Raw genomic sequence first — 17347 nt, forward strand, 5'->3', positions numbered from 1 at the left:
CGCTTTTGGCAGAATTTATTTAAAGGGGCTGAAACGATACTTGCATAGGCTATAGGCTTACCTATTTTTTCACTTTTTCGAGAAAATTATTCTGTGCGTATTTGTTAGGCAATGGCGTAAATCGGGTGCTGCGCATGCGTGGGGAGAGGTATATACGAAGAACCAGCACTTTTGTGAAAATATATCAATAGGGGCCGAAATGATACTTTCATGGGCTATAGGCTTACCATTTTTTCACTTGTTCGAGAAAATTATTCTGCGCCTATTCATTAGGTTATGGCGTAAATCGGGTGCTGCACATGCATGGGGAGTGATATGTACGAAGAACGAACGTTATTGGTAGAATTTATTTAAAGGGGCTGGAACGATACATGCGTGGGCTTACCATTTCTTGATTTCTTTCAGAAAATTAGTCTGCGCCTATTCGTTAGGTTATCGCGTAAATCGGGTGCTGTGCATGCGTGGGGAGAGGTATATGGAAAGAGCCAGTGCGTTTTTGAATATGTATCTATAGGGGCTGAAACGACACTTGCATGGGCAATAGGCTTACACTTTCTTTACTTTTTCGAGAAAATTATTCCTCGCCTATTCGTTAGGTTATGGCGTAAATCGGGTGCTGCGCATGCGTGGGGAGAGGTATATACGAAGAACCAACGCTTTTGTGAAAATGTATCTATAGGGGCTGAAACGACACTTGCATGGGCAATAGCCTTACCATTTTCTGACTTATTCGACAAAATTATTCTGCGCCTATTCTTTAGGTTATGGCGTAAATCGGGTGCTGCACATGCATGGGGAGTGATATGAACGAAGAACGAACGCTATTGTTAGAATTTATTTAAAGGGGCTGAAACGATACTTGCATGGGCTATACGCTTACAGTTTCTTCACTTTTTCGAGAAAATTATTCTGCGCCAATTCGTTAGGTTATGGCGTAAATTGGGTGCTGCGCATGCGTGCGGAGAGGTATATACGAAGAACCAACGCTTTTGTGAAAATATATCTATAGGGGCCGAAACGATACTTTCATGGGCTATAGGCTTACCATTTTTTCACTTTTTCGAGAAAATTATTCTGCGCCTCTTCATTAGGTTATGGCGTAAATCGGGGGCTGCACATGCATGGGGAGTGACATGCACGAAGAACCAGCGCTTTTGGCAGAATTTATTTAAAGGGGCTGAAACGATACTTGCATGGGCTATAGGCTTACCTATTTTTTCACTTTCTCGAGAAAATTATTCTGTGCGTATTTGTTAGGCAATGGCGTAAATCGGGCGCTGCGCATGCGTGGGGAGAGCTATATACGAAGAACCAGCGCTTTTGTGAAAATGTATCTATAGGGGCCGAAATGATACTTTCATGGGCTATAGGCTTACCATTTTTTCACTTTTTCGAGAAAATTATTCTGCGCCTATCAATTAGGTATGGCGTAAATCGGGGGCTGCACATGCATGGGGAGTGATATGCACGAAGAACCAGCGCTTTTGGCAGAATTTATTTAAAGGGGCTGAAACGATACTTGCATGGGCTATAGGCTTACCTATTTTTTCACTTTTTCGAGAAAATTATTCTGTGCGTATTTGTTAGGCAATGGCGTAAATCGGGCGCTGCGCATGCGTGGGGAGAGCTATATACGAAGAACCAGCGCTTTTGTGAAAATGTGTCTATAGGGGCCGAAACGATACTTTCATGGGTTATAGGCTTACCATTTTTTCACTTTTTCGAGAAAATTATTCTGCGCCTCTTCATTAGGTTATGGCGTAAATCGGGGGCTGCACATGCATGGGGAGTGATATGCACGAAGAACCAGCGCTTTTGGCAGAATTTATTTAAAGGGGCTGAAACGATACTTGCATGGGCTATAGGCTTACCTATTTTTTCACTTTTTCGAGAAAATTATTCTGTGCGTATTTGTTAGGCAATGGCGTAAATCGGGTGCTGCGCATGCGTGGGGAGAGGCATATACGAAGAACCAGCACTTTTGTGAATATATATATATAGGGGCCGAAATGATACTTTCATGGGCTATAGGCTTACCATTTTTTCACTTTTTCGAGAAAATTATTCTGCGCCTATTCGTTAGGTTATGGCGTAAATCGGCGGCTGCACATGCATGGGGAGTGACATGCACGAAGAACCAGCGCTTTTGGCAGAATTTATTTAAAGGGGCTGAAACGATACTTGCATGGGCTATAGGCTTACCTATATTTTCACTTTATCGAGAAAATTATTCTGTGCGTATTTGTAAGGCAATGGCGTAAATCGGGTGCTGCGCATGCATGGGGAGAGCTATATACGAAGAACCAGCGCTTTTGTGAAAATGTATCTATAGGGCCCGAAACGATAGTTTCATGGGCTAGAGGCTTACCATTTTTCACTTTTTCGAGAAAATTATTCTGCGCCTATTCGTTAGGTTATGGCGTAAATAGGGGGTTGCACATGCATGGGGAGTGATATGTACGAAGAACCAGCGCTTTTGGCAGAATTTATTTAAAGGGGCTGAAACGATATTTGCATGGGCAATAGGCTTACAATTTTTTCACTTTTTCGAGAAAACTATTCTGTGCCTATTCGTTAGTTTATCGCGTAAATCGGATGCTGCGCATGTGTGGGGAGTGATATGTACGAAGAACCAGCGCTTTTGGTAGAATTTATTTAAAGGAGCTGAAACGACACTTTCATGGGCTATAGGCTTACAATTTTTTCACTTTTTCGAGAAAATTATTCTGCGCTATTCGTTAGGTTATGGCGTAAATCGGGTGCTGCACATGCATGGGCAGTGATATGTACGAAGAACCAGCGCTTTTGGTAGAAATTATTTAAAGGGGCTGGAACGATACATGCGTGGGCTATTGGCTTACCATTTCTTGATTTCTTTGAGAAAATTATTCTGCGCCTATTCGTTAGGTTATGGCGTAAATCGGGGGCTGCACATGCATGTGGAGTGACATGCACGAAGAACCAGCGCTTTTGGCAGAATTTATTTAAAGGGGCTGAAACGATACTTGCATAGGCTATAGGCTTACCTATTTTTTCACTTTTTCGAGAAAATTATTCTGTGCGTATTTGTTAGGCAATGGCGTAAATCGGGTGCTGCGCATGCGTGGGGAGAGGTATATACGAAGAACCAGCACTTTTGTGAAAATATATCAATAGGGGCCGAAATGATACTTTCATGGGCTATAGGCTTACCATTTTTTCACTTGTTCGAGAAAATTATTCTGCGCCTATTCATAAGGTTATGGCGTAAATCGGGTGCTGCACATGCATGGGGAGTGATATGTACGAAGAACGAACGTTATTGGTAGAATTTATTTAAAGGGGCTGGAACGATACATGCGTGGGCTTACCATTTCTTGATTTCTTTCAGAAAATTAGTCTGCGCCTATTCGTTAGGTTATCGCGTAAATCGGGTGCTGTGCATGCGTGGGGAGAGGTATATGGAAAGAGCCAGTGCGTTTTTGAATATGTATCTATAGGGGCTGAAACGACACTTGCATGGGCAATAGGCTTACACTTTCTTTACTTTTTCGAGAAAATTATTCCTCGCCTATTCGTTAGGTTATGGCGTAAATCGGGTGCTGCGCATGCGTGGGGAGAGGTATATACGAAGAACCAACGCTTTTGTGAAAATGTATCTATAGGGGCTGAAACGACACTTGCATGGGCAATAGCCTTACCATTTTCTGACTTATTCGACAAAGTTATTCTGCGCCTATTCTTTAGGTTATGGCGTAAATCGGGTGCTGCACATGCATGGGGAGTGATATGAACGAAGAACGAACGCTATTGTTAGAATTTATTTAAAGGGGCTGAAACGATACTTGCATGGGCTATACGCTTACAGTTTCTTCACTTTTTCGAGAAAATTATTCTGCGCCAATTCTTTAGGTTATGGCGTAAATTGGGTGCTGCGCATGCGTGCGGAGAGGTATATACGAAGAACCAACGCTTTTGTGAAAATATATCTATAGGGGCCGAAACGATACTTTCATGGGCTATAGGCTTACCATTTTTTCACTTTTTCGAGAAAATTATTCTGCGCCTCTTCATTAGGTTATGGCGTAAATCGGGGGCTGCACATGCATGGGGAGTGACATGCACGAAGAACCAGCGCTTTTGGCAGAATTTATTTAAAGGGGCTGAAACGATACTTGCATGGGCTATAGGCTTACCTATTTTTTCACTCTTTCGAGAAAATTATTCTGTGCGTATTTGTTAGGCAATGGCGTAAATCGGGCGCTGCGCATGCGTGGGGAGAGCTATATACGAAGAACCAGCGCTTTTGTGAAAATGTATCTATAGGGGCCGAAATGATACTTTCATGGGCTATAGGCTTACCATTTTTTCACTTTTTCGAGAAAATTATTCTGCGCCTATCAATTAGGTTATGGCGTAAATCGGGGGCTGCACATGCATGGGGAGTGATATGCACGAAGAACCAGCGCTTTTGGCAGAATTTATTTAAAGGGGCTGAAACGATACTTGCATGGGCTATAGGCTTACCTATTTTTTCACTTTTTCGAGAAAATTATTCTGTGCGTATTTGTTAGGCAATGGCGTAAATCGGGCGCTGCGCATGCGTGGGGAGAGCTATATACGAAGAACCAGCGCTTTTGTGAAAATGTATCTATAGGGGCCGAAACGATACTTTCATGGGTTATAGGCTTACCATTTTTTGACTTTTTCGAGAAAATTATTCTGTGCCTCTTCATTAGGTTATGGCGTAAATCGGGGGCTGCACATGCATGGGGAGTGATATGCACGAAGAACCAGCGCTTTTGGCAGAATTTATTTAAAGGGGCTGAAACGATACTTGCATGGGCTATAGGCTTACCTATTTTTTCACTTTTTCGAGAAAATTATTCTGTGCGTATTTGTTAGGCAATGGCGTAAATCGGGTGCTGCGCATGCGTGGGGAGAGCTACATACGAAAAACCAGCGCTTTTGTGAAAATGTATCTATAGGGGCCGAAACGATGTTTTCATGGGTTATAGGCTTACCATTTTTTCACTTTTTCGAGAAAATTATTCTGCGCCTATTCATTAGGTTATGGCGTAAATCGGGGGCTGCACATGCATGGGGAGTGATATGCACGAAGAACCAGCGCTTTTGGCAGAATTTATTTAAAGGGGCTGAAACGATACTTGCATGGGCTATAGGCTTACCTATTTTTTCACTTTTTCGAGAAAATTATTCTGTGCGTATTTGTTAGGCAATGGCGTAAATCGGGTGCTGCGCATGCGTGGGGAGAGCTACATACGAAAAACCAGCGCTTTTGTGAAAATGTATCTATAGGGGCCGAAATGATACTTTCATGGGCTATAGGCTTACCATTTTTTCACTTTTTCGAGAAAATTATTCTGCGCCTATCAATTAGGTTATGGCGTAAATCGGGGGCTGCACATGCATGGGGAGTGATATGCACGAAGAACCAGCGCTTTTGGCAGAATTTATTTAAAGGGGCTGAAACGATACTTGCATGGGCTATAGGCTTACCTATTTTTTCACTTTTTCGAGAAAATTATTCTGTGCGTATTTGTTAGGCAATGGCGTAAATCGGGCGCTGCGCATGCGTGGGGAGAGCTATATACGAAGAACCAGCGCTTTTGTGAAAATGTATCTATAGGGGCCGAAACGATACTTTCATGGGTTATAGGCTTACCATTTTTTCACTTTTTCGAGAAAATTATTCTGCGCCTCTTCATTAGGTTATGGCGTAAATCGGGGGCTGCACATGCATGGGGAGTGATATGCACGAAGAACCAGCGCTTCTGGCAGAATTTTTTTAAAGGGGCTGAAACGATACTTGCATGGGCTATAGGCTTACCTATTTTTTCACTTTTTCGAGAAAATTATTCTGTGCGTATTTGTTAGGCAATGGCGTAAATCGGGTGCTGCGCATGCGTGGGGAGAGCTACATACGAAAAACCAGCGCTTTTGTGAAAATGTATCTATAGGGGCCGAAACGATGTTTTCATGGGCTATAGGCTTACCATTTTTCACTTTTTCGAGAAAATCATTCTGTGCGTATTTGTTAGGCAATGGCGAAAATCGGGTGCTGCGCATGCGTGGGGAGAGGTATGTACGAAGAACCAGCACTTTTGTGAAATATCTATAGGGGCCGAAATGATACTTTTATGGGCTATAGGATTACCATTTTTTCACTTTTCGTGAAAATTATTCTCCGCCTATTCGTTAGGTTATCGCCTAAATCGGGTGCCGCGCATGCGTGGGGAGTGACATGTACGAAGAACCAGCGCTTTTCGTAGAATTTATTTAAAGGGGCGGAAACGATATTTGCATGGGCTATGGGCCTACAATTTTTTCACTTTTTCGAGAAAATTATTCTGCGCCTATTCGTTAGGTTATGGCGTAAATCTGGTGCTGCGCATGCTTGGGGAGAGCTATATACGAAGAACCAGCGCTCTTGTGAAAATGTATCTATAGGGGCTGAAACGACACTTGCATGGGCAATAGGCTTACCATTTTTTGACTTATTCGACAAAGTTATTCTGCGCCTATTCGTTAGGTTATGGCGTAAATCGGGTGCTGCACATGCATGGGGAGTGATATGAACGAAGAACGAACGCTATTGTTAGAATTTATTTAAAGGGGCTGAAACGATACTTGCATGGGCTATACGCTTACAGTTTCTTCACTTTTTCGAGAAAATTATTCTGCGCCTGTTCGTTAGGTTATGGTGTAAATCGGGTGCTGCGCATGCGTGGGGAGAGGTATATACGAAGAACCAGCACTTTTGTGAAAATATATCTATAGGGGCCGAAATGATACTTTCATGGGCTATAGGCTTACCATTTTTTCACTTTTTCGAGAAAATTATTCTGCGCCTATTCATTAGGTTATGGCATAAATCGGGTGCTGCACATGCATGGGGAGTGATATGTACGAAGAACGAACGCTATTGGTAGAATTTAATTAAAGGGGCTGGAGCGATACATGCGTGGGCTATTGGCTTACCATTTCATGATGTCTTTGAGAAAATTATTCTGCGCCTATTCGTTAGGTTATCGCGTAAATCGGGTGCTGAGCATGCGTGGGGAGAGGTATATGGAAAGAGCCAGCGCGTTTTTGAATATGTATCTATAGGGGCTGAAACGACACTTGCATGGGCAATAGGCTTAAAGTTTCTTCACTTTTTCGAGAAAATTATTCTGTGCCTATTCGTTAGGTTATGGCGAAAATCGGGTGCTGCGCATGCGTGGGGAGACGTATATACGAAGAACCAGCGCTTTTGTGAAAATATATCTATAGGGGCCGAAACGATACTTTCATGGGCTATAGGCTTACCATTTTTTCACTTTTTCGAGAAAATTATTCTGCGCCTATTCGTTAGGTTATGGCGTAAATCGGGGGCTGCACATGCATTGGGAGTGATACGTACGAAGAACCAGCGCTTTTGGTAGAATTTATTTAAAGGGGCTGAAACGATACTTGCATGGGCTATAGGCTTACAATTTTTTCACTTTTTCGAGAAAATTATTCTGTGCGTATTTGTTAGGCAATGGCGTAAATCGGGAGCTGCGCATGCGTGGGGAGAGCTATATACGAAGAACCAGCGCTTTTGTGAAAATGTATCTATAGGGGCCGAAATGATATTTTCATGGGCTATAGGCTTACCATTTTTTCACTTTTTCGAGAAAATTATTCTGCGCCTATTCGTTAGGTTATCGCCTAAATCGGGTGCTGCGCATGCGTGGGGAGTGACATGTACGAAGAACCAGCGCTTTTGGTAGAATTTATTTAAAGGATGTGAAACGATATTTGCATGGGCTATAGGCTTACAATTTTTTCACTTTTTCGAGAAAATTATTCTGCGCCTATTCGTTAGGTTATGGCGTAAATCGGGTGCTGCGCATGCGTGGGGAGAGGTATATACGAAGAACCAGCACTTTTGTGAAAATATATCTAGAGGGGCCGAAATGATACTTTCATGGGCTATAAGCTTACCATTTTTTCACTTTTTCCAGAAAATTATTCTGCGCCTATTCGTTAGGTTATGGCGTAAATCGGCGGCTGCACATGCATGGGGAGTGACATGCACGAAGAACCAGCGCTTTTGGCAGAATTTATTTAAAGGGGCTGAAACGATACTTGCATGGGCTATAGGCTTACCTATTTTTTCACTTTTTCGAGAAAATTATTCTGTGCGTATTAGTTAGGCAATGGCGTGAATCGGGTGCTGCGCATGCGTGGGGAGAGCTATATACGAAGAACCAGCGCTTTTGTGAAAATGTATCTATAGGGGCCGAAATGATATTTTCATGGGCTATAGGCTTACCATTTTTTCACTTTTTCGAGAAAATTATTCTGCGCCTATTCGTTAGGTTATCGCCTAAATCGGGTGCTGCGCATGCGTGGGGAGTGACATGTACGAAGAACCAGCGCTTTTGGTAGAATTTAATTAAAGGATGTGAAACGATATTTGCATGGGCTATAGGCTTACAATTTTTTCACTTTTTCGAGAAAATTATTCTGCGCCTATTCGTTAGGTTATGGCGTAAATCGGGTGCTGCGCATGCGTGGGGAGAGGTATATACGAAGAACCAGCACTTTTGTGAAAATATATCTATAGGGGCCGAAATGATACTTTCATGGGCTATAGGCTTACCATTTTTTCACTTTTTCGGGAAAATTATTCTGCGCCTTTTCATTAGGTTATGGCGTAAATCGGGGGCTGCACATGCATGGGGAGTGATATGCACGAAGAACCAGCGCTTTTGGCAGAATTTATTTAAAGGGGCTGAAACGATACTTGCATGGGCTATAGGCTTACCTATTTTTTCACTTTTTCGAGAAAATTATTCTGTGCGTGTTTGTTAGGCAATGGCGTAAATCGGGTGCTGCGCATGCGTGGGGAGAGCTATATACGAAGAACCAGCGCTCTTGTGAAAATGTATCTATAGGGGCTGAAACGACACTTGCATGGGCAATAGGCTTACCATTTTTCGACTTATTCGACAAAGTTATTCTGCGCCTATTCGTTCGGTTATGGCGTAAATCGGGGGCTGCACATGCATGGGGAGTGATATGCACAAAGAACCAGCGCTTTTGGCAGAATTTATTTAAAGGGGCTGAAACGATAGTTGCATGGGCTATAGGCTTACCTATTTCTTCACTTTTTCGAGAAAATTATTCTGCGCCTGTTCGTTAGGTTATGGTGTAAATCGGGTGTTGCGCAGGCGTGGGCAGAGGTATATACGAAGAACCGGCACTTTTGTGAAAATATATCTATAGGGGCCGAAATGATACTTTCATGGGCTATAGGCTTACCATTTTTTCACTTTTTCGAGAAAATTATTCTGCGCCTATTCATTAGGTTATGGCGTAAATCGGGTGCTGCACATGCATGGGGAGTGATATGTACGAAGAACGAACGGCATTGGTAGAATTTAATTAAACGGGCTGAAACGACACTTGCATGGGCAATAGGCTTAAAGTTTCTTCACTTTTTCGAGAAAATTATTCTGTGCCTATTCGTTAGGTTATGGGTTAAATCGGGTGCTGCGCATGCGTGGGGAGAGGTATATACGAAGAACCAGCGCTTTTGTGAAAATATATCTATAGGGACCGAAACGATACTTTCATGGGCTATAGGCTTACCATTTTTTCACTTTTTCGAGAAAATTATTCTGCGCCTATTCGTTAGGTTATGGCGTAAATCGGGGGCTGCACATGCATTGGGAGTGATACGTACGAAGAACCAGCGCTTTTGTGAAAATGTATCTATAGGGGCCGAAATGATACTTTCATGGGCTATAGGCTTACCATTTTTTCACTTTTTCGAGAAAATTATTCTGCGCCTATTCGTTAGGTTATCGCCTAAATCGGGTGCTGCGCATGCGTGGGGAGTGACATGTACGAAGAACCAGCGCTTTTGGTAGAATTTATTTAAAGGGGATGAAACGATATTTGCATGGGCTATAGGCTTACAATTTTTTCACTTTTTCGAGAAAATTATTCTGCGCCTATTCGTTAGGTTATGGCGTAAATCGGGTGCTGCGCATGCGTGGGGAGAGGTATATACGAAGAACCAGCACTTTTGTAAAAATATATCTATAGGGGCCGAAATGATACTTTCATGGGCTATAGGCTTACCATTTTTTCACTTTTTCGAGAAAATTATTCTGCGCCTATTCGTTAGGTTATGGCGTAAATCGGCGGCTGCACATGCATGGGGAGTGACATGCACGAAGAACTAGCGCTTTTGGCAGAATTTATTTAAAGGGGCTGAAACGATACTTGCATGGGCTATAGGCTTACCTATTTTTTCACTTTATCGAGAAAATTATTCTGTGCGTATTTGTTAGGCAATGGCGTAAATCGGGTGCTGCGCATGCGTGGGGAGAGCTATGTACGAAGAACCAGCGCTTTTGTGAAAATGTATCTACAGGGGCCGAAATGATACTTTCATGGGCTATAGGCTTACAATTTTTTCACTTTTTCGAGAAAATTATTCTGCGCCTATTCGTTAGGTTATGGCGTAAATCGGGTGCTGCGCATGCGTGGGGAGAGGTATATACGAAGAACCAGCACTTTTGTGAAAATATATCTATAGGGGCCGAAATGATACTTTTATGGGCTATAGGATTACCATTTTTTCACTTTTTCGAGAAAATTATTCTCCGCCTATTCGTTAGGTTATCGCCTAAATCGGGTGCTGCGCATGATTGGGGAGTGACATGTACGAAGAACCAGCGCTTTTGGTAGAATTTATTTAAAGGGGCTGAAACGATATTTGCATGGGCTATAGGCTTACAATTTTTTCACTTTTTCGAGAAAATTATTCTGCGCCTATTCGTTAGGTTATGGCGTAAATCGGGTGCTGCGCATGCGTGGAGAGAGGTATATACGAAGAACCAGCACTTTTGTGAAAATATATCTATAGGGGCCGAAATGATACTTTCATGGGCTATAGGCTTACCATTTTTTCACTTTTTCGGGAAAATTATTCTGCGCCTTTTCATTAGGTTATGGCGTAAATCGGGGGCTGCACATGCATGGGGAGTGATATGCACGAAGAACCAGCGCTTTTGGCAGAATTTATTTAAAGGGGCTGAAACGATACTTGCATGGGCTACAGGCTTACCTATTTTTTCACTTTTTCGAGAAAATTATTCTGTGCGTGTTTGTTAGGCAATGGCGTAAATCGGGTGCTGCGCATGCGTGGGGAGAGCTATATACGAAGAACCAGCGCTCTTGTGAAAATGTATCTATAGGGGCTGAAACGACACTTGCATGGGCAATAGGCTTACCATTTTTCGACTTATTCGACAAAGTTATTCTGCGCCTATTCGTTCGGTTATGGCGTAAATCGGGGGCTGCACATGCATGGGGAGTGATATGCACAAAGAACCAGCGCTTTGGCAGAATTTATTTAAAGGGGCTGAAACGATAGTTGCATGGGCTATAGGCTTACCTATTTCTTCACTTTTTCGAGAAAATTATTCTGCGCGTATTTGTTAGGCAATGGCGTAAATCGGTTGCTCCGCATGCGTGGGGAGAGCTATATACGAAGAACCAGCGCTCTTGTGAAAATGTATCTATAGGGGCTGAAACGACACTTGCATGGGCAATAGGCTTACCAATTTTTGACTTATTCGACAAAGTTATTCTGCGCCTATTCGTTAGGTTATGGCGTAAATCGGGTGCTGCACATGCATGGGGAGTGATATGAACGAAGAACGAACGCTATTGTTAGAATTTATTTAAAAGGGCTGAAACGATACTTGCATGGGCAATACGCTTACAGTTTCTTCACTTTTTCGAGAAAATTATTCTGCGCCTGTTCGTTAGGTTATGGTGTAAATCGGGTGCTGCGCATGCGTGGGCAGAGGTATATACGAAGAACCGGCACTTTTGTGAAAATATATCTATAGGGGCCGAAATGATACTTTCATGGGCTATAGGCTTACCATTTTTTCACTTTTTCGAGAAAATTATTCTGCGCCTATTCATTAGGTTATGGCGTAAATCGGGTGCTGCACATGCATGGGGAGTGATATGTACGAAGAACGAACGCTATTGGTAGAATTTAATTAAAGGGGCTGAAACGACACTTGCATGGGCAATAGGCTTAAAGTTTCTTCACTTTTTCGAGAAAATTATTCTGTGCCTATTCGTTAGGTTATGGCGTAAATCGGGTGCTGCGCATGCGTGGGGAGAGGTATATACGAAGAACCAGCGCTTTTGTGAAAATATATCTATAGGGACCGAAACGATACTTTCATGGGCTATAGGCTTACCATTTTTTCACTTTTTCGAGAAAATTATTCTGCGCCTATTCGTTAGGTTATGGCGTAAATCGGGGGCTGCACATGCATTGGGAGTGATACGTACGAAGAACCAGCGCTTTTGTGAAAATGTATCTATAGGGGCCGAAATGATACTTTCATGGGCTATAGGCTTACCATTTTTTCACTTTTTCGAGAAAATTATTCTGTGCCTATTCATTAGTTTATGGCGTAAATCGGGGGCTGCACATGCATGGGGAGTGATATGCACATAGAACCAGCGCTTTTGGCAGAATTTATTTAAAGGGGCTGAAACGATACTTGCATGGGCTATAGGCTTACCTATTTTTTCACTTTTTCGAGAAAATTATTCTGTGCGTATTTGTTAGGCAAAGGCGTAAACCGCGTGCTGCGCATGCGTGGGGAGAGCTATATACGAAGAACCAGCACTTTTGTGAAAATGTATCTAGAGGGCCCGAAATGATACTTTCATGGGCTATAGGCTTACCATTTTTTCACTTTTTCGGGAAAATTATTCTGCGCCTATTCGTTAGGTTATGGCGTAAATCGGGTGCTGCGCATGCGTGGGGAGAGGTATATACGAAGAACCAGCACTTTTGTGAAAATATATCTATAGGGGCCGAAATGATACTTTCATGGGCAATAGGCTTACCATTTTTTCACTTTTTCGAGAAAATTATTCTGCGCCTATTCGTTAGGTTATGGCGTAAATCGGCGGCTGCACATGCATGGGGAGTGACATGCACGAAGAACCAGCGCTTTTGGCAGAATTTATTTGAAGGGGCTGAAACGATACTTGCATGGGCTATAGGCTTACCTATTTTTTCACTTTATCGAGAAAATTATTCTGTGCGTATTTGTTAGGCAATGGCGTAAATCGGGTGCTGCGCATGCGTGGGGAGAGCTATATACGAAGAACCAGCGCTTTTGTGAAAATGTATCTATAGGGGCCGAAATGATACTTTCATGGGCTATAGGCTTACCATTTTTTCACTTTTTCGAGAAAATTATTCTGCGCCTATCAATTAGGTTATGGCGTAAATCGGGGGCTACACATGCATTGGGAGTGATATGCACGAAGAACCAGCGCTTTTGGCAGAATTTATTTAAAGGGGCTGAAACGATACTTGCATGGGCTATAGGCTTACCTATTTTTTCACTTTTTCGAGAAAATTATTCTGTGCGTATTTTTTAGGCAAAGGCGTAAATCGCGTGCTGCGCATGCGTGGGGAGAGCTATATACGAAGAACCAGCGCTTTTGTGAAAATGTATCTATAGGGGCCGAAATGATATTTTCATGGGCTATAGGCTTACCATTTTTTCACTTTTTCGAGAAAATTATTCTGCGCCTATTCGTTAGGTTATCGCCTAAATCGGGTGCTGCGCATGCGTGGGGAGTGACATGTACGAAGAACCAGCGCTTTTGGTAGAATTTATTTAAAGGGGATGAAACGATATTTGCATGGGCTATAGGCTTACAATTTTTTCACTTTTTCGAGAAAATTATTCTGCGGCTATTCGTTAGGTTATGGCGTAAATCGGGTGCTGCGCATGCGTGGGGAGAGGCATATACGAAGAACCAGCACTTTTGTGAATATATATATATAGGGCCCGAAACGATATTTGCATGGGCAATAGGCTTACAATTTTTTCACTTTTTCGAGAAAACTATTCTGTGCCTATTCGTTAGTTTATCCCGTAAATCGGATGCTGCGCATGTGTGGGGAGTGATATGTAAGAAGAACCAGCGCTTTTGGTAGAATTTATTTAAAGGAGCTGAAACGACACTTTCATGCAATGAGAAAATTATTCTGCGCCTATTCGTTAGGTTATGGCGTAAATCGGCGGCTGCGCATGCATGGGGAGTGACATGCACGAAGAACCAGCGCTTTTGGCAGAATTTATTTAAAGGGGCTGAAACGATACTTGCATGGGCTATAGGCTTACCTATTTTTTCACTTTATCCCATGCAAATATCGTTTCAGCCCCTTTAAATAAATTCTGCCAAAAGCGCTGGTTCTTCGTACATATCACTCCCCATGCATGTGCAGCCCCCTATTTACGCCATAACCTAACGAATAGGCGCAGAATAATTTTCTCGAAAAAGTGACACTTACAATTTTTTCACTTTTTCGAGAAAATTATTCTGCCCCTATTCGTTAGGTTATGGCGTAAATAGGGGGCTGCACATGCATGGGGAGTGATATGTACGAAGAACCAGCGCTTTTGGCAGAATTTATTTAAAGGGGCTGAAGCGATATTTGCATGGGCAATAGGCTTACAATTTTTTCAGTTTTTAGAGAAAACTATTCTGTGCCTATTCGTTAGTTTATCGCGTAAATCGGATGCTGCGCATGTGTGGGTAGTGATATATACGGAGAACCAGCACTTTTGTGAAAATATATGTATAGGGGCCGAAATGATACTTTCATGGGCTATAGGCTTACCATTTTTTCACTTTTTCGAGAAAATTATTCTGCGCCTAATCGTTAGGTTATGGCGTAAATCGGGGGCTGCACATGCATGGGGAGTGATATGTACGAAGAACGAACGCTATTGGTAGAATTTATTTAAAGGGGCTGGAACGATACATGCGTGGGCTTACCATTTCTTGATTTCTTTGTGAAAATTAGTCTGCGCCTATTCGTTAGGTTATCGCGTAAATCGGGGGCTGCGCATGCGTGGGGAGAGGTATATGGAAAGAGCCAGCGCGTTTTTGAATATGTATCTATAGGGGCTGAAACGACACTTGCATGAGCAATAGGCTTACACTTTCTTTACTTTTTCGAGAAAATTATTCCTCGCCTATTCGTTAGGTTATGGCGTAAATCGGGTGCTGCGCATGCGTGGGGAGAGGTATATACGAAGAACCAACGCTTTTGTGAAAATATATCAATAGGGGCCGAAACGATACTTTCATGGGCTATAGGCTTACCATTTTTTCACTTTTTCGAGAAAATTATTCTGCGCCTATTCATTAGGTTATGGTGTAAATCGGGTGCTGCACAGGCATGGGGAGTGATATGTACGAAGAACGAACGCTACTGGTAGAATTTATTTAAAGGGGCTGAAACGATACTTGCATGGGCTATACGCTTACAGTTTCTTCACTTTTTCGAGAAAATTATTCTGCGCCTATTCGTTAGGTTATGGCGAAAATCGCGTGCTGCGCATGCGTGGGGAGAGGTATATACGAAGAACCAACGCTTTTGTGAAAATATATCTATAGGGGCCGAAACGATACTTCCATGGGCTATAGGCTTACCATTTTTTCACTTTTTTGAGAAAATTATTCTGCGCCTATTCGTTAGGTTATGGCGTAAATAGGGGGCTGCACATGCATGGGGAGTGATATGTACGAAGAACCAGCGCTTTTGGCAGAATTTATTTAAAAGGGCTGAAACGATATTTGCATGGGCAATAGGCTTACAATTTTTTCACTTTTTCGAGAAAACTATTCTGTGCCTATTCGTAAGTTTATCCCGTAAATCGGATGCTGCGCATGTGTGGGGAGTGATATGTACGAAGAACCAGCGCTTTTGGTAGAATTTATTTAAAGGAGCTGAAACGACACTTTCATGCAATGAGAAAATTATTCTGCGCCTATTCGTTAGGTTATGGCGTAAATCGGCGGCTGCACATGCATGGGGAGTGACATGCACGAAGAACCAGCGCTTTTGGCAGAATTTATTTAAAGGGGCTGAAACGATACCTGCATGGGCTATAGGCTTACAATTTTTTCACTTTTTCGAGAAAATTATTCTGTGTGTATTTGTTAGGCAATGGCGTAAATCGGTTGCTGCGCATGCGTGGGGAGAGCTATATACGAAGAACCAGCGCTTTTGTGAAAATGTATCTATAGGGGCCGAAATGATACTTTCATGGGCTATAGGCTTACCATTTTTTTCACTTTTTCGAGAAAATTATTCTGCGCCTATTCATTAGTTTATGGCGTAAATCGGTTGCTGCGCATGCGTGGGGAGAGCTATATACGAAGAACCGGCGCTTTTGTGGAAATGTATCTATAGGGGCCGAAATGATACTTTCATGGGCTATAGGCTTACCATTTTTTCACTTTTTCGAGAAAATTATTCTGCGCCTATTCGTTAGGTTATCGCCTAAATCGGGTGCTGCGCATGCGTGGGGAATGACATATACGAAGAACCAGCGCTTTTGGTAGAATTTATTTAAAGGGGATGAAACAATATTTGCATGGGCTATAGGTTTACAATTTTTTCACTGTTTCGAGAAAATTATTCTGCGCCTATTCGTTAGGTTATGGCGTAAATCGGGTGCTGCGCATGCGTGAGGAGAGGTATATACGAAGAACCAGCACTTTTGTGAGAATATATCTATAGGGGCCGAAATGATACTTTCACGGGCTATAGGCTTACCATTTTTTCACTTTTTCGAGAAAATTATGCTGCGCCTATTCATTAGGTTATGCGTAAATCGGGGGCTGCACATGCATGGGGAGTGACATGCACGAAGAACCAGCGCTTTTAGCAGAATTTATTTAAAGGGGCTGAAACGATACTTGCATGGGCTATAGGCTTACAATTTTTTCACTTTTTCGAGAAAATTATTCCTCGCCTATTCGTTAGGTTATGGCGTAAATCGGGTGCTGCGCATGCGTGGGGAGAGGTATATACGAAGAACCAACGCTTTTGTGAAAATATATCAATAGGGGCCGAAACGATACTTTCATGGGCTATAGGCTTACCATTTTTTCACTTTTTCGAGAAAATTATTCTGCGCCTATTCATTAGGTTATGGTGTAAATCGGGTGCTGCACAGGCATGGGGAGTGATATGTACGAAGAACGAACGCTACTGGTAGAATTTATTTAAAGGGGCTGAAACGATACTTGCATGGGCTATACGCTTACAGTTTCTTCACTTTTTCGAGAAAATTATTCTGCGCCTATTCGTTAGGTTATGGCGAAAATCGCGTGCTGCGCATGCGTGGGGAGAGGTATATACGAAGAACCAACGCTTTTGTGAAAATATATCTATAGGGGCCGAAACGATACTTCCATGGGCTATAGGCTTACCATTTTTTCACTTTTTTGA

Source organism: Dermacentor variabilis, chromosome 10 (genome assembly GCF_050947875.1).
Source record: "Dermacentor variabilis isolate Ectoservices chromosome 10, ASM5094787v1, whole genome shotgun sequence".
NCBI lineage: Eukaryota > Metazoa > Arthropoda > Arachnida > Ixodida > Ixodidae > Dermacentor > Dermacentor variabilis.